Below are 19,804 nucleotides of genomic sequence, written 5' to 3' on the forward strand. Positions count from 1 at the left end.
TATGTACCTATATAATATCTAGATTATATCTTAATAACCTGTTCTATGTACCTGTATAATATCTAGATTATATCTTAATAACCTGTTCTGTGTACCTGTATAATATCTAGATTATATCTTTAACCTTTTATATATATACCTGTATAATATCTAGATTATATCTTAATAACCTGTACCTGTATAATATCTAGATTATATCTTAATAACCTGTTCTATATACCTGTATAATATCTAGATTATATCTTTAATAACCTGTTCTATGTACCTGTATAATATCTAGATTATATCTTAATAACCTGTACCTGTTCTATGTACCTGTATAATATCTAGATTATATCTTAATAACCTGTACCTGTTCTATGTACCTGTATAATATCTAGATTATATCTTTAATAACCTGTTCTATGTACCTGTATAATATCTAGATTATATCTTAATAACCTATTCTATGTACCTGTATAATATCTAGATTATATCTTTAATAACCTGTTCTATGTACCTGTATAATATCTAGATTATATCTTAATAACCTGTTCTATGTACCTGTATAATATCTAGATTATATCTTAATAACCTGTTCTATATACCTGTATAATATCTAGATTATATCTTTAATAACCTGTACCTGTATAATATCTAGATTATATATTTAATAACCTGTTCTATGTACCTGTATAATATCTAGATTATATCTTAATAACCTGTTCTATGTACCTGTATAATATCTAGATTATATCTTAATAACCTGTTCTATATACCTGTATAATATCTAGATTATATCTTTAATAACCTGTTCTATGTACCTGTATAATATCTAGATTATATCTTAATAACCTGTACCTGTTCTATGTACCTGTATAATATCTAGAATATATCTTTAATAACCTATTCTATGTACCTGTATAATATCTAGATTATATCTTAATAACATGTACCTGTATAATATCTAGATTATATCTTAATAACCTGTTCTATGTACCTGTATAATATCTAGATTATATCTTTAACCTTTTATATATACCTGTATAATATCTAGATTATATCTTAATAACCTGTACCTGTATAATATCTAGATTATATCTTTAATAACCTGTTCTATGTACCTGTATAATATCTAGATTATATCTTAATAACCTGTACCTGTTCTATGTACCTGTATAATATCTAGAATATATCTTTAATAACCTATTCTATGTACCTATATAATATCTAGATTATATCTTAATAACCTGTTCTATGTACCTGTATAATATCTAGATTATATCTTAATAACCTGTTCTATGTACCTGTATAATATCTAGATTATATCTTAATAACCTGTTCTATATACCTGTATAATATCTAGATTATATCTTTAATAACCTGTACCTGTATAATATCTAGATTATATATTTAATAACCTGTTCTATGTACCTGTGTAATATCTAGATTATATCTTAATAACCTGTTCTATATACCTGTATAATATCTAGATTATATCTTTAATAACCTGTACCTGTATAATATCTAGATTATATATTTAATAACCTGTTCTATGTACCTGTATAATATCTAGATTATATCTTAATAACCTGTTCTATATACCTGTATAATATCTAGATTATATCTTTAATAACCTGTTCTATGTACCTGTATAATATCTAGATTATATCTTAATAACCTGTACCTGTTCTATGTACCTGTATAATATCTAGAATATATCTTTAATAACCTATTCTATGTACCTATATAATATCTAGATTATATCTTAATAACCTGTTCTATGTACCTGTATAATATCTAGATTATATCTTAATAACCTGTACCTGTTCTGTGTACCTGTATAATATCTAGATTATATCTTTAACCTTTTATATATATACCTGTATAATATCTAGATTATATCTTAATAACCTGTACCTGTATAATATCTAGATTATATCTTAATAACCTGTTCTATATACCTGTATAATATCTAGATTATATCTTTAATAACCTGTTCTATGTGCCTGTATAATATCTAGATTATATCTTAATAACCTGTACCTGTTCTATGTACCTGTATAATATCTAGATTATATCTTAATAACCTGTACCTGTTCTATGTATCTGTATAATATCTAGATTATTTCTTTAATAACCTGTTCTATGTACCTGTATAATATCTAGATTATATCTTAATAACCTATTCTATGTACCTGTATAATATCTAGATTATATCTTTAATAACCTGTTCTATGTACCTGTATAATATCTAGATTATATCTTAATAACCTGTTCTATGTACCTGTATAATATCTAGATTATATCTTAATAACCTGTTCTATATACCTGTATAATATCTAGATTATATCTTTAATAACCTGTACCTGTATAATATCTAGATTATATATTTAATAACCTGTTCTATGTACCTGTATAATATCTAGATTATATCTTAATAACCTGTTCTATGTACCTGTATAATATCTAGATTATATCTTAATAACCTGTTCTATATACCTGTATAATATCTAGATTATATCTTTAATAACCTGTTCTATGTACCTGTATAATATCTAGATTATATCTTAATAACCTGTACCTGTTCTATGTACCTGTATAATATCTAGAATATATCTTTAATAACCTATTCTATGTACCTGTATAATATCTAGATTATATCTTAATAACCTGTTCTATGTACCTGTATAATATCTAGATTATATCTTTAACCTTTTATATATACCTGTATAATATCTAGATTATATCTTAATAACCTGTACCTGTATAATATCTAGATTATATCTTAATAACCTGTACCTGTATAATATCTAGATTATATCTTTAATAACCTGTTCTATGTACCTGTATAATATCTAGATTATATCTTAATAACCTGTACCTGTTCTATGTACCTGTATAATATCTAGAATATATCTTTAATAACCTATTCTATGTACCTATATAATATCTAGATTATATCTTAATAACCTGTTCTATGTACCTGTATAATATCTAGATTATATCTTAATAACCTGTTCTGTGTACCTGTATAATATCTAGATTATATCTTTAACCTTTTATATATATACCTGTATAATATCTAGATTATATCTTAATAACCTGTACCTGTATAATATCTAGATTATATCTTAATAACCTGTTCTATATACCTGTATAATATCTAGATTATATCTTTAATAACCTGTTCTATGTGCCTGTATAATATCTAGATTATATCTTAATAACCTGTACCTGTTCTATGTACCTGTATAATATCTAGATTATATCTTAATAACCTGTACCTGTTCTATGTACCTGTATAATATCTAGATTATATCTTTAATAACCTGTTCTATGTACCTGTATAATATCTAGATTATATCTTAATAACCTATTCTATGTACCTGTATAATATCTAGATTATATCTTTAATAACCTGTTCTATGTACCTGTATAATATCTAGATTATATCTTAATAACCTGTTCTATGTACCTGTATAATATCTAGATTATATCTTAATAACCTGTTCTATATACCTGTATAATATCTAGATTATATCTTTAATAACCTGTACCTGTATAATATCTAGATTATATATTTAATAACCTGTTCTATGTACCTGTATAATATCTAGATTATATCTTTAATAACCTGTTCTATGTACCTGTATAATATCTAGATTATATCTTAATAACCTGTACCTGTTCTATGTACCTGTATAATATCTAGATTATATCTTAATAACCTGTTCTATGTACCTGTATAATATCTAGATTATATCTTAATAACCTGTTCTATGTACCTGTATAATATCTAGATTATATCTTAATAACCTGTTCTATATACCTGTATAATATCTAGATTATATCTTTAATAACCTGTACCTGTATAATATCTAGATTATATATTTAATAACCTGTTCTATGTACCTGTATAATATCTAGATTATATCTTAATAACCTGTACCTGTTCTATGTACCTGTATAATATCTAGATTATATCTTAATAACCTGTTCTATGTACCTGTATAATATCTAGATTATATCTTAATAACCTGTTCTATGTACCTGTATAATATCTAGATTATATCTTAATAACCTGTTCTATATACCTGTATAATATCTAGATTATATCTTTAATAACCTGTACCTGTATAATATCTAGATTATATATTTAATAACCTGTTCTATGTACCTGTATAATATCTAGATTATATCTTAATAACCTGTACCTGTTCTATATACCTGTATAATATCTAGATTATATCTTAATAACATGTACCTGTATAATATCTAGATTATATCTTAATAACCTGTTCTATGTACCTGTATAATATCTAGATTATATCTTTAACCTTTTATATATACCTGTATAATATCTAGATTATATCTTAATAACCTGTACCTGTATAATATCTAAATTATATCTTTAATAACCTGTTCTATGTACCTGTATAATATCTAGATTATATCTTAATAACCTGTTCTATATACCTGTATAATATCTAGATTATATCGTTAATAACCTGTTCTATATACCTGTATAATATCTAGATTATATCTTAATAACATGTACCTGTATAATATCTAGATTATATCTTAATAACCTGTACCTGTTCTATGTACCTGTATAATATCTAGATTATATCTTTAATAACCTGTTCTATGTACCTGTATAATATCTAGATTATATCTTAATAACCTGTTCTATGTACCTGTATAATATCTAGATTATATCTTAATAACCTGTACCTGTTCTATGTACCTATATAATATCTAGATTATATCTTAATAACCTGTTCTATGTACCTGTATAATATCTAGATTATATCTTAATAACCTGTTCTGTGTACCTGTATAATATCTAGAATATATCTTTAACCTTTTATATATACCTGTATAATATCTAGATTATATCTTAATAACCTGTACCTGTATAATATCTAGATTATATCTTTAATAACCTGTTCTATGTACCTGTATAATATCTAGATTATATCTTAATAACCTATTCTATGTACCTGTATAATATCTAGATTATATCTTTAATAACCTGTTCTATGTACCTGTATAATATCTAGATTATATCTTAATAACCTGTTCTATGTACCTGTATAATATCTAGATTATATCTTAATAACATGTACCTGTATAATATCTAGATTATATCTTAATAACCTGTACCTGTTCTATGTACCTGTATAATATCTAGATTATATCTTAATAACCTGTACCTGTTCTATGTACCTGTATAATATCTAGATTATATCTTTAATAACCTGTTCTATGTACCTGTATAATATCTAGATTATATCTTAATAACCTGTTCTATGTACCTGTATAATATCTAGATTATATCTTTAATAACCTGTTCTATGTACCTGTATAATATCTAGATTATATCTTAATAACCTGTTCTATGTGCCTGTATAATATCTAGATTATATCTTAATAACCTGTACCTGTTCTATGTACCTGTATAATATCTAGATTATATCTTAATAACCTGTACCTGTTCTATGTACCTGTATAATATCTAGATTATATCTTAATAACCTGTACCTGTTCTATGTACCTGTATAATATCTAGATTATATCTTTAATAACCTGTTCTATGTACCTGTATAATATCTAGATTATATCTTAATAACCTATTCTATGTACCTGTATAATATCTAGATTATATCTTTAATAACCTGTTCTATGTACCTGTATAATATCTAGATTATATCTTAATAACCTGTTCTATATACCTGTATAATATCTAGATTATATCTTTAATAACCTGTACCTGTATAATATCTAGATTATATATTTAATAACCTGTTCTATGTACCTGTATAATATCTAGATTATATCTTAATAACCTGTTCTATATACCTGTATAATATCTAGATTATATCTTTAATAACCTGTACCTGTATAATATCTAGATTATATATTTAATAACCTGTTCTATGTACCTGTATAATATCTAGATTATATCTTAATAACCTGTTCTATATACCTGTATAATATCTAGATTATATCTTTAATAACCTGTTCTATGTACCTGTATAATATCTAGATTATATCTTAATAACCTGTACCTGTTCTATGTACCTGTATAATATCTATATTTTATAACTATTAATGTACCTATATAATATCTAGTTATATAACCTGTTCTATGTACCTGTATAATATCTAGATTATATCTTAATAACCTGTTCTACCTGTATAATACCTGATTATATCTTTAACCTTTTTATATATATACCTGTATAATATCTAGATTATATCTTAATAACCTTAATAGATTATATCTTAATAACCTGTTCTATATACCTGTATAATATCTAGATTATATCTTTAATAACCTGTTATATAATATCTAGATTATATCTTAATAACCTGTACCTGTTCTACCTGTATAATATCTAGATTATATCTTAATAACCTGTACCTGTTCTATGTACCTGTATAATATCTAGATTATATCTTTAATACCTGTTCTATGTACCTGTATAATATCTAGATTATATCTACCTATAATATCTAGTTATATCTTTAATAACCTGTTCTATGTACCTATAATATCTAGTACCTGTTATAATATCTAGTTATATATCTTTATATACTTTCTATATATACCTGTATAATATATCTAGATTATAATATCTTTAATAACCTGTTCTATGTACCTGTATAATATCTAGATTATATCTTTAATAACCTGTTATGTACCTGTATAATATCTGTATAATAATACCTGTCTAGATTATATCTTAATAACCTGTTCTATGTACCTGTATAATATCTAGATTATATCTTAATAACCTGTTCTATGTACCTGTATAATATCTAGATTATATCTTTAATATACCTGTACCTAGTTCTATGTACCTGTATAATATCTAGATTATATCTTTAATAACCTGTTCTATGTACCTGTATAATATCTAGATTATATCTTAATAACCTGTTCTATGTACCTGTATAATATCTAGATTATATCTTAATAACCTGTATGTACCTGTATAATATCTAGATTATATCTTAATAACCTGTTCTATGTACCTGTATAATATCTAGATTATATCTTAATAACCTGTTCTATATACCTGTATAATATCTAGATTATATCTTTAATAACCTTCTATGTACCTGTTAATATCTATTATATCTTAATAACCTGTACCTGTATAATATCTAGATTATATCTTAATAACCTGTACCTGTTCTATGTACCTGTATAATATCTAGATTATATCTTAATAACCTGTTCTAATAACCTGTACCTGTATAATATCTAGATTATATCTTAATAACCTGTTCTATGTACCTGTATAATATCTAGATTATATCTTAATAACCTGTTCTATGTACCTGTATAATATCTAGATTATATCTTAATAACCTGTTCTATATACCTGTTCTATGTACCTGTATAATATCTAGATTATATCTTAATAACCTGTTCTACCTGTATAATATCTAGATTATATCTTTAATAACCTGTTCTATGTACCTGTATAATATCTAGATTATATCTTTAATAACCTGTTCTATGTACCTGTATAATATCTAGATTATATCTTAATAATAACCTGTTCTATGTACCTGTATAATATCTAGATTATATCTTAATAACCTGTTCTATGTACCTGTATAATATCTAGATTATATCTTAATAACCTGTACCTGTTAATATATACCCTGTATAATATCTAGATTATATCTTAATAACCTGTACCTGTATAATATCTAGATTATATCTTAATAACCTGTACCTGTATAATATCTAGATTATATCTTAATAACCTGTTCTATGTACCTGTATAATATCTAGATTATATCTTTAATAACCTGTTCTATGTACCTGTATAATATCTAGATTATATCTTTAACCTGTTCTATATACCTGTATAATATCTAGATTATATCTTAATAACCTGTACCTGTATAATATCTAGATTATATCTTAATAACCTGTTCTATGTACCTGTATAATATTTAGATTATATCTTAATAACCTGTTCTATGTACCTGTATAATATCTAGATTATATCTTTAATAACCTGTTCTATGTACCTGTATAATATCTAGATTATATCTTAATAACCTTTCTATATACCTGTATAATATCTAGATTATATCTTAATAACCTGTACCTGTATAATATCTAGATTATATCTTAATAACCTGTTCTATGTACCTGTATAATATCTAGATTATATCTTAATAACCTGTTCTATGTACCTGTATAATATCTAGATTATATCTTAATAACCTGTTCTGTGTACCTGTATAATATCTAGATTATATCTTAACCTTTTATATATATGTACCTGTATAATATCTAGATTATATCTTAATAACCTGTTCTACCTGTATAATATCTAGATTATATCTTAATAACCTGTTCTATATACCTGTATAATATCTAGATTATATCTTTAATAACCTGTTCTATGTGCCTGTATAATATCTAGATTATATCTTAATAACCTGTACCTGTTCTATGTACCTGTATAATATCTAGATTATATCTTTAATAACCTGTTCTATGTACCTGTATAATATCTAGATTATATCTTAATAACCTGTTCTATGTACCTGTATAATATCTAGATTATATCTTTAATAACCTGTTCTATGTACCTGTATAATATCTAGATTATATCTTAATAACCTGTTCTATGTACCTGTATAATATCTAGATTATATCTTAATAACCTGTACCTGTTCTATGTACCTGTATAATATCTAGATTATATCTTAATAACCTGTACCTGTTCTATGTACCTGTATAATATCTAGATTATATCTTTAATAACCTGTTCTATGTACCTGTATAATATCTAGATTATATCTTAATAACCTGTTCTATGTACCTGTATAATATCTAGATTATATCTTTAATAACCTGTTCTATGTACCTGTATAATATCTAGATTATATCTTAATAACCTGTTCTATATACCTGTATAATATCTAGATTATATCTTTCTATGTACCTGTATAACCTGATTATATCTTTATGTACCTGTATAATATCTAGATTATATCTTTAATAACCTGTTCTATGTACCTTATAATATCTAGATTATATCTTAATAACCTGTACCTGTTCTATGTACCTGTATAATATCTAGATTATATCTTAATAACCTGTTCTATGTACCTGTATAATATCTAGATTATATCTTAATAACCTGTTCTAATAATATCTAGATTATATCTTTAATAACCTGTTCCTGTATAATATCTAGATTATATCTTAATAACCTGTACCTGTTCTATGTACCTGTATAATATCTAGATTATATCTTTAATAACCTGTTCTATGTACCTGTATAATATCTAGATTATATCTTAATAACCTGTATAATATCTAGATTATATCTAATAACCCTGTTCTATGTACCTGTATAATATCTAGATTATATCTTAATAACCTGTTCTATAACCTGTATAATATCTAGATTATATCTTAATAACCTGTTCTATGTACCTGTATAATATCTAGATTATATCTTAATAACCTGTTCTATGTACCTGTATAATATCTAGATTATATCTTTAACCTATACCTGTATAATATCTAGATTATATCTTAATAACCTGTACCTGTATAATATCTAGATTATATCTTAATAACCTGTTCTATATACCTGTATAATATCTAGATTATATCTTTAATAACCTGTTCTATGTACCTGTATAATATCTAGATTATATCTTTAATAACCTGTTCTATGTACCTGTATAATATCTAGATTATATCTTAATAACCTGTACCTGTTCTATGTACCTGTATAATATCTAGATTATATCTTTAATAACCTGTTCTATGTACCTGTATAATATCTAGATTATATCTTAATAACCTGTTCTATGTACCTGTATAATATCTAGATTATATCTTAATAACATGTACCTGTATAATATCTAGATTATATCTTAATAACCTGTACCTGTTCTATGTACCTGTATAATATCTAGATTATATCTTTAATAACCTGTTCTATGTACCTGTATAATATCTAGATTATATCTTAATAACCTGTTCTATGTACCTGTATAATATCTAGATTATATCTTTAATAACCTGTTCTATGTACCTGTATAATATCTAGATTATATCTTAATAACCTGTTCTATGTACCTGTATAATATCTAGATTATATCTTAATAACCTGTTCTATGTACCTGTATAATATCTAGATTATATCTTAATAACCTGTTCTATGTACCTGTATAATATCTAAATGACATCTTTGCCCCCTCTCTCTCCCCCCTCTCTCTCTCTCTCTCTGTCTCTCTCTCCCCTCTCTCTCTCTCTCTCTTTCTCTCTCTCCTCTCTCTCTCTCTTGCCCCCTCTCTCTCTCTTTGCCCCCTCTCTCTCTTTTCTCTCTCTCTTTTTGCCCCTCTCTCTCTCTCTTGCCCCTCTCTCTCTTTTCCCCCTCTCTCTCTCTCTTCTCTCCCCTCTCTCTCTTTGCCCTCTTTGCCCTCTCTCCCCCCTCTCTCTCTGTTGCCCCTCTCTCTCTCTTTGCCTCTCTCTGCTTTGCCCTCTCTCTCTCTCTTTGCCCCCTCTCTCTCTCTTTGCCCTCTCTCTCTCTCTCTGTTTCTCTCCCTCTCTCTCTCTTGCCCTCTCTCTCTCTTTGCCCTCTCTCTCTGTGCCCTCTCTCTCTTGCCCTCTCTCTCTTTGCCCTCTCTCTTTGCCCTCTCTCTCTTTGCCCTCTCTCTCTTTGCCCTCTCTCTCCCCCTTTGCCCTCTCTCTCTCTTTGCCCTCTCTCTCTTTGCCCTCTCTCTCTTTGCCCCCTCTCTCTGTGCCCTCTCTCTCTCTTTGCCCTCTCTCTCTTTGCCCCCTCTCTCTCTATGCCCCCTCTCTCTCTCTATGCCCCCTCCTCTCTCTCTCTATGCCCCCTCCTCTCCCCCTCCTCTTTCTATGCCCCCCTCTCTCTCTATGCCCCCCCTCCATCCTCTCCCCAGCCAAAGCCATCTCCTGTCTTGTCTACAGTGAATAAGACTCTGACGGTGCCAGGTAGGAGAGTCTACAACAAGACCACCGGCTCAGACAGCAACACCAGTACCCACTCCCAGCCCAGCTCTCCGGTTACCAAGACCAGGTAACACACCTTAACATAGAGACACCAGTACCAACTCCCAGCCCAGCTCTCCGGTTACCAAGACCAGGTAACACACCTTAACATAGAGACACCAGTACCCACTCCCAGCCCAGCTCTCCGGTTACCAAGACCAGGTAACACACCTTAACATAGAGACACCACTACCCACTCCCAGACCAGGTAACACACCTTAACATAGAGACACCAGTACCCACTCTGTCTGGTTGAGGAGAGATGAAGAGGAGAGGCCATGTACTGTCTGGTTGAGGAGAGATGAAGAGGAGAGGCCATGTACTGTCTGGTTGAGGAGAGATGAAGAGGAGAGGCCATGTACTGTCTGATGAAGAGGAGAGGCCATGTACTGTCTGGTTGAGGAGAGGCCATGTACTGTCTGGTTGAGGAGAGGCCATGTACTGTCTGGTTGAGGAGAGGCCATGTACCTCCTGCGGGCTAGGCCTCCTCTCCTGCGGGCTAGGCCTCCTCTCCTGCGGGCTAGGCCTCCTCTCCTGCGGGCTAGGCCTCCTCTCCTGCGGGCTAGGCCTCCTCTCCTGCGGGCTAGGCCTCCTCCTGCGGGCTAGGCCTCCTCTCCTGTGGGCTAGGCCTCCTCTCCTGTGGGCTAGTCCTCCTCCTCCTGCGGGCTAGTCCTCCTCCTCCTGCGGGCTAGTCCTCCTCCTCCTGCATGCTAGTCCTCCTCCTCCTGCGGGCTAGTCCTCCTCCTCCTGCGGGCTAGGCTTCCTCTCCTGCGGGCTAGTCCTCCTCCTCCTGCAGGCTAGTCCTCCTCCTCCTGCGGGCTAGTCCTCCTCCTCCTGCAGGCTAGGCTTCCTCTCCTGCGGGCTAGTCCTCCTCCTCCTGCGGGCTAGTCTTCCTAGAAGAAGCATGACATTATAATAATAAAAAATAAAAATTTTACACCTAAACACACACCATTAATATAGACATACGCCTAAACTCACACTTCCTGTTGATGTCAATCCCCTTCCTGTCCTGTAGGGATGTTGTGACGGAGTCGTCAGAGGGCGGGGCGAGAGAGAATGAAGAGAACCCTGTTATCACCAAGACGGACGATGGGAAGAAGGTGAGAGAGAAGGAAAGGCCTCGTCTTCGATTCCTCCTGACCTAAACTGACCCCCCAGACCTAAACTGACCCCCCCCAGACCTAAACTGACCCCCCAGACCACCTAAACTGACCCCTCAGACCACCTAAACTGACCCCTCAGACCACCTAAACTGACCCCTCAGACCACCTAAACTGACCCCTCAGACCACCTAAACTGACCCCTCAGACCTAAACTGACCCGTCAGACCTAAACTGACCCCTCAGACCCCCTGAACTGACCCCTCAGACCTAAACTGACCCGTCAGACCTAAACTGACCCCTCAGACCACCTAAACTGACCCCTCAGACCACCTAAACTGACCCGTCAGACCTAAACTGACCCCTCAGACCCCCTGAACTGACACCTCAGACCACCTGAACTGACCCCTCAGACCACCTGAACTGACCCCTCAGACCACCTAAACTGACACCTCAGACCTAAACTGACCCCTCAGACCTGTGAAACCTCATACTAGTTCATTTAACCCTGTGAAACCTCATCATATTAGTTCATTTAACCCTGTGAAACCTCATCATATTAGTTCATTTAACCCTGTGAAACCTCATCATATTAGTTCATTTAACCCTGTGAAACCTCATCATATTAGTTCATTTAACCCTGTGAAACCTCATATTAGTTAATTTAACCCTGTGAAACCTCATCATATTAGTTCATTTAACCCTGTGAAACCTCATATTAGTTCATTTAACCCTGTTCATTTTTAACCCTGTGAAACCTCATCATATTAGTTCATTTAACCCTGTGAAACCTCATCATATTAGTTCATTTAACCCTGTGAAACCTCATCATATTAGTTCATTTAACCCTGTGAAACCTCATCATATTAGTTCATTTAACCCTGTGAAACCTCATATTAGTTCATTTAACCCTGTGAAACCTCATCATATTAGTTCATTTAACCCTGTGAAACCTCATATTAGTTCATTTAACCCTGTGAAACCTCATCATATTAGTTCATTTAACCCTGTGAAACCTCATCATATTAGTTCAACCTCATCATATCAGTTCATTTAACCCTGTGAAACCTCATCATATTAGTTCATTTAACCCTGTGAAACCTCATTAGTTCATTTAACCCTGTGAAACCTCATCATATTAGTTCATTTAACCCTGTGAAACCTCATCATATTAGTTCATTTAACCCTGTGAAACCTCATCATATTAGTTCATTTAACTCTGTGAAACCTCATCATATTAGTTCATTTAACCCTGTGAAACCTCATCAGTTCATTTAACCCTGTTAAACCTCATCAGTTCATTTAACCCTGTGAAACCTCATTAGTTCATTTAACCCTGTGAAACCTCATCATATTAGTTCATTTAACCCTGTGAAACCTCATCATATTAGTTCATTTAACCCTGTGAAACCTCATCATTTAACCCTGTGAAACCTCATCATATCAGTTCATTTAACCCTGTGAAACCTCATCATTTAACCTGTATTAGTTCATTTAACCCTGTGAAACATTTAACCCTCAAACCTCATCATATTAGTTCATTTAACCCTGTGAAACCTCATCATTTAGTTCATTTAACCCTGTGAAACCTCAAGAGTTCATTTAACCCTCCATTTAACCCTGTGAAACCTCATATTTTTTTTAACCTTCTCTAATTTTGTATATTTTTTAAAAACTGAAACCTCACATCCTCTCCTCTCTCTCTCTCAGGAGGACACAGTGACCTCTGACCTCGCCACAGGTGTGTCAACCATCCCCAAACCTCGCCGCGGACGCCCTAGACCTGGTGAGGCCGCACCCTCCCCTCTGGCCAATGACAAGGAAGGAGGGGCAGGCAAAGGCAGGAAGAGGGCGGCGCCTGCCCAGGACTCCGCCCCCTCGGGGGAGCCAAACTCCATCAAGATCCCTAAAGCTGAGGATGTGACGCAGATCCTAGACCTGCAGAGGTGAGGAGAGACAGATCCTAGACCTGGTGAGGAGAGACAGATCCTAGACCTGGTGAGGAGAGACAGATCCTAGACCTGGTGAGGAGAGACAGATCCTAGACCTGGTGAGGAGAGACAGATCCTAGACCTGGTGAGGAGAGACAGATCCTAGACCTGGTGAGGAGAGGAGAGACAGATCCTAGACCTGGTGAGGTGAGGAGAGACAGATCCTAGACCTGGTGAGGAGAGGAGAGACAGATCCTAGACCTGGTGAGGAGAGACAGATCCTAGACCTGGTGAGGAGAGACAGATCCTAGACCTGGTGAGGAGAGACAGATCCTAGACCTGGTGAGGTGAGGAGAGACAGATCCTAGACCTGGTGAGGAGAGACAGATGCTAGACCTGGTGAGGAGAGACAGATCCTAGACCTGGTGAGGAGAGACAGATCCTAGACCTGGTGAGGAGAGACAGATCCTAGACCTGGTGAGGAGACAGAGACCTGGTGAGGAGAGACAGATCCTAGACCTGGTGAGGAGAGACAGATCCTAGACCTGGTGAGGAGAGACAGATCCTAGACCTGGTGAGGAGAGACAGATCCTAGACCTGGTGAGGAGAGACAGATCCTAGACCTGGTGAGGAGAGACAGATCCTAGACCTGGTGAGGAGAGACAGATCCTAGAGGTGAGGAGAGACAGATCCTAGACCTGGTGAGGAGAGGAGAGACAGATCCTAGACCTGGTGAGGAGAGACAGATCCTAGACCTGGTGAGACAGATCCTAGACCTGGTGAGGTGAGACAGATCCTAGACCTGGTGAGGTGAGAGACAGATCCTAGACCTGGTGAGACCTGGTGAGGAGGTGAGAGAGACAGATCCTAGACCTGGTGAGGAGAGACAGATCCTAGACCTGGTGAGACCCTGACCTGTGAGGAGAGACAGATCCTAGACCTGGTGAGGAGAGACAGATCCTAGACCTGGTGAGGAGAGACAGATCCTAGACCTGGTGAGGAGAGGAGAGACAGATCCCTGGTGAGACCTGGTGAGGTGAGGTGAGGAGACAGATCCTAGACCTGGTGAGGTGAGGAGAGACAGATCCTAGACCTGGTGAGGACCTGAGGAGAGACAGATCCTAGACCTGGTGAGGAGAGACAGATCCTAGACCTGGTGAGGTGAGGAGAGACAGATCCTAGACCTGGTGAGGAGAGACAGATCCTAGACCTGGTGAGGAGAGACAGATCCTAGAGGTGAGAGAGAGACAGATCCTAGACCTGGTGAGGAGAGGAGAGACAGATCCTAGACCTGGTGAGGTGAGGAGAGACAGATCCTAGACCTGGTGAGGTGAGGAGAGACAGATCCTAGACCTGGTGAGGAGTCCTAGACCTGGAGAGACAGATCCTAGACCTGGTGAGGAGAGACAGATCCTAGACCTGGTGAGGAGAGACAGATCCTAGACCTGGTGAGGTGAGGAGAGACAGGAGAGACAGATCCTAGACCTGGTGAGGAGAGACAGATCCTAGACCTGGTGAGGAGAGACAGATCCTAGACCTGGTGAGGAGAGACAGATCCTAGACCTGGTGAGGAGAGGTGAGGAGAGACAGATCCTAGACCTGGTGAGGTGAGGAGAGACAGATCCTAGACCTGGTGAGGTGAGGAGAGACAGATCCTAGACCTGGTGAGGTGAGGAGAGACAGATCCTAGACCTGGTGAGGAGAGACAGATCCTAGACCTGGTGAGGTGAGGAGAGATCCTAGACCTGGTGAGAGGAGAGACAGATCCTAGACCTGGTGAGGAGACCTGGTGAGGTGAGGAGAGACAGATCCTAGACCTGGTGAGGAGAGACAGATCCTAGACCTGGTGAGGAGAGACAGATCCTAGACCTGGTGAGGAGAGACAGATCCTAGACCTGGTGAGGAGAGACAGATCCTAGACCTGGTGAGGAGAGACAGATCCTAGACCTGGTGAGGAGAGGAGAGACAGATCCTAGACCTGGTGAGGAGAGGAGAGACAGATCCTAGACCTGGTGAGGTGAGACAGATCCTAGACCTGGTGAGGTGAGACAGATCCTAGACCTGGTGAGGTGAGACAGATCCTAGACCTGGTGAGGTGAGGAGACAGATCCTAGACCTGGTGAGGTGAGGAGAGACAGATCCTAGACCTGGTGAGGTGAGGAGAGACAGATCCTAGACCTGGTGAGGAGAGACAGATCCTAGACCTGGTGAGGTGAGACAGATCCTAGACCTGGTGAGGTGAGGAGACAGATCCTAGACCTGGTGAGGTGAGGAGAGACAGATCCTAGACCTGGTGAGGAGAGACAGATCCTAGACCTGGTGAGGAGAGACAGATCCTAGACCTGGTGAGGAGAGACAGATCCTAGACCTGGTGAGGAGAGACAGATCCTAGACCTGGATCCTAGACCTGGTGAGGTGAGAGAGACAGATCCTGGACCTGGTGAGGGAGGAGAGACAGATCCTAGACCTGGTGAGGAGAGACAGATCCTAGACCTGGTGGGTGAGGAGAGACAGATCCTAGACCTGGTGAGGAGAGACAGATCCTAGACCTGGTGAGAGGAGAGACAGATCCTAGACCTGGTGAGGAGAGACAGATCCTAGACCTGGTGAGGTCCTAGAGGAGAGACAGATCCTAGACCTGGTGAGGTGAGGTGAGGAGAGACAGATCCTAGACCTGGTGAGGTGAGGGTGAGAGACAGATCCTAGACCTGGTGAGGAGGTGAGGAGAGACAGATCCTAGACCTGGTGAGGAGAGACAGATCCTAGACCTGGTGAGGTGAGGAGAGACAGATCCTAGACCTGGTGAGGAGACAGATCCTAGAGGTGAGAGACAGATCCTAGACCTGGTGAGGAGAGAGATCCTAGACCTGGTGAGAGACAGATCCTAGACCTGGTGAGGTGAGGAGACAGATCCTAGACCTGGTGAGGTGAGACAGATCCTAGACCTGGTGAGGAGAGACAGATCCTAGACCTGGTGAGGAGAGGAGAGACAGATCCTGGGTGAGGAGAGACAGATCCTAGACCTGGTGAGGTGAGAGAGACAGACCTGGTGAGGAGAGACTAGAGAGGTGAGGAGAGACCTGGTGAGGTGAGGAGAGACAGATCCTAGACCTGGTGAGGTGAGGAGACAGATCCTAGACCTGGTGAGGTGAGGAGACAGATCCTAGACCTGGTGAGGTGAGGAGAGACAGATCCTAGACCTGGTGAGGTGAGGAGACAGATCCTAGACCTGGTGAGGTGAGACAGATCCTAGACCTGGTGAGGAGAGACAGATCCTAGACCTGGTGAGGAGAGACAGATCCTAGACCTATTGAGGGGAGGAGAGACAGATCCTAGACCTGGTGAGGGAGACAGAGGAGAGAGACAGATCCTAGACAGATCCTAGACCTGGTGAGGGGAGGAGAGACAGATCCTAGACCTGGTGAGGGGAGGAGAGACAGATCCTAGACCTGGTGAGGTGAGGAGAGACAGATCCTAGACCTGGTGAGGTGAGGAGAGACAGATCCTAGACCTGGTGAGGAGAGACAGATCCTAGACCTGGTGAGGAGAGACAGATCCTAGACCTGGTGAGGGGAGACAGATCCTAGACCTGGTGAGGGGAGACAGATCCTAGACCTGGTGAGGAGAGACAGATCCTAGACCTGGTGAGGAGAGACAGATCCTAGACCTGGTGAGGAGAGACAGATCCTAGACCTGGTGAGGGGAGACAGATCCTAGACCTGGTGAGGGGAGAGACAGATCCTAGACCTGGTGAGGAGAGACAGATCCTAGACCTGGTGAGGAGAGACAGATCCTAGACCTGGTGAGGAGAGACAGATCCTAGACCTGGTGAGGAGAGACAGATCCTAGACCTGGTGAGGAGAGACAGATCCTAGACCTGGTGAGGAGAGACAGATCCTAGACCTGGTGAGAGAGACAGATCCTAGACCTGGTGAGGAGAGAGATCAGATCCTAGACCTGGTGAGGAGAGACAGATCCTAGACCTGGTGAGGAGAGACAGATCCTAGACCTGGTGAGGAGAGACCTGGTGAGAGACAGATCCTAGACCTGGTGAGGAGAGGAGAGACAGATCCTAGACCTGGTGAGGTGAGGAGAGACAGATCCTAGACCTGGTGAGGTGAGGAGAGACAGATCCTAGACCTGGTGAGGTGAGGAGAGACAGATCCTAGACCTGGTGAGGTGAGGAGAGACAGATCCTAGACCTGGTGAGGTGAGGAGAGACAGATCCTAGACCTGGTGAGGAGAGACAGATCCTAGACCTGGTGAGGTGAGGAGAGACAGATCCTAGACCTGGTGAGGTGAGGAGAGACAGATCCCTGGTGAGACCTGGTGAGGAGAGACAGATCCTAGACCTGGTGAGGAGAGACAGATCCTAGACCTGGTGAGGAGAGACAGATCCTAGACCTGGTGAGGAGAGACAGATCCTAGACCTGGTGAGGAGAGACAGATCTTAGACCTGGTGAGGAGAGACAGATCCTAGACCTGGTGAGGAGAGACAGATCCCTAGACCTGGTGAGGAGAGACAGATCCTAGACCTGGTGAGGACCTGGTGAGACAGATCCTAGACCTGGTTAGGAGAGACAGATCTTAGACCTGGTGAGGAGAGACAGATCCTAGACCTGGTGAGGAGAGACAGATCCTAGACCTGGTGAGGAGAGACAGATCCTAGACCTGGTGAGGAGAGACAGATCCTAGACCTGGTGAGGAGAGACAGATCCTAGACCTGGTGAGGAGAGACAGATCCTAGACCTGGTTAGGAGAGACAGATCCTAGACCTGGTGAGGGGAGACAGATCCTAGACCTGGTGAGGAGAGACAGATCCTAGACCTGGTGAGGAGAGACAGATCCTAGACCTGGTGAGGAGAGACAGATCCTAGACCTGGTGAGGTGAGGAGAGACAGATCCTAGACCTGGTGAGGTGAGGAGACAGATCCTAGACCTGGTGAGGAGAGACAGATCCTAGACCTGGTGAGGAGAGACAGATCCTAGACCTGGTGAGGAGAGACAGATCCTAGACCTGGTGAGGAGAGACAGATCCTAGACCTGGTGAGGAGAGACAGATCCTAGACCTGGTGAGGAGAGACAGATCCTAGACCTGGTGAGGAGAGACAGATCCTAGACCTGGTGAGGAGAGACAGATCCTAGACCTGGTGAGGAGAGACAGATCCTAGACCTGGTGAGGAGAGACAGATCCTAGACCTGGTGAGGTGAGGAGAGACAGATCCTAGACCTGGTGAGGTGAGGAGAGACAGATCCTAGACCTGGTGAGGTGAGACAGATCCTAGACCTGGTGAGGAGAGACAGATCCTAGACCTGGTGAGGGGAGGAGAGACAGATCCTAGACCTGGTGAGGTGAGGAGAGACAGATCCTAGAGGGTGAGGAGAGAGACAGATCCTAGACCTGGTGAGGTGAGGAGAGACAGATCCTAGACCTGGTGAGGAGAGACAGATCCTAGACCTGGTGAGGAGAGGAGACAGATCCTAGACCTGGTGAGGAGAGACAGATCCTAGACCTGGTGAGGAGAGACAGATCCTAGACCTGGTGAGGAGAGACAGATCCTAGACCTGGTGAGGAGAGACAGATCCTAGACCTGGTGAGGTGAGGAGAGACAGATCCTAGACCTGGTGAGGTGAGGAGAGACAGATCCTAGACCTGGTGAGGATCCTAGACCTGGTGAGGTGAGACAGATCCTAGACCTGGTGAGAGACAGATCCTAGAC

At 37.9% G+C, this 19,804-nt stretch overlaps 1 long non-coding RNA gene across 1 annotated transcript; it reads left to right on the top strand.

Moving 5' to 3' along the window:
* The first annotated feature begins 10,920 nt into the window (after positions 1 to 10,920).
* LOC124021899 lies at positions 10,921 to 13,903 on the top strand. Its single transcript, XR_006836327.1, has 3 exons — positions 10,921 to 11,078; positions 12,069 to 12,153; positions 13,864 to 13,903. It is a non-coding gene; the product is annotated as an uncharacterized LOC124021899 (long non-coding RNA).
* The last annotated feature ends 5,901 nt before the right edge of the window (positions 13,904 to 19,804 follow it).

Source organism: Oncorhynchus gorbuscha, unplaced genomic scaffold, assembly GCF_021184085.1.
Source record: "Oncorhynchus gorbuscha isolate QuinsamMale2020 ecotype Even-year unplaced genomic scaffold, OgorEven_v1.0 Un_scaffold_1245, whole genome shotgun sequence".
Lineage (NCBI taxonomy): Eukaryota > Metazoa > Chordata > Actinopteri > Salmoniformes > Salmonidae > Oncorhynchus > Oncorhynchus gorbuscha.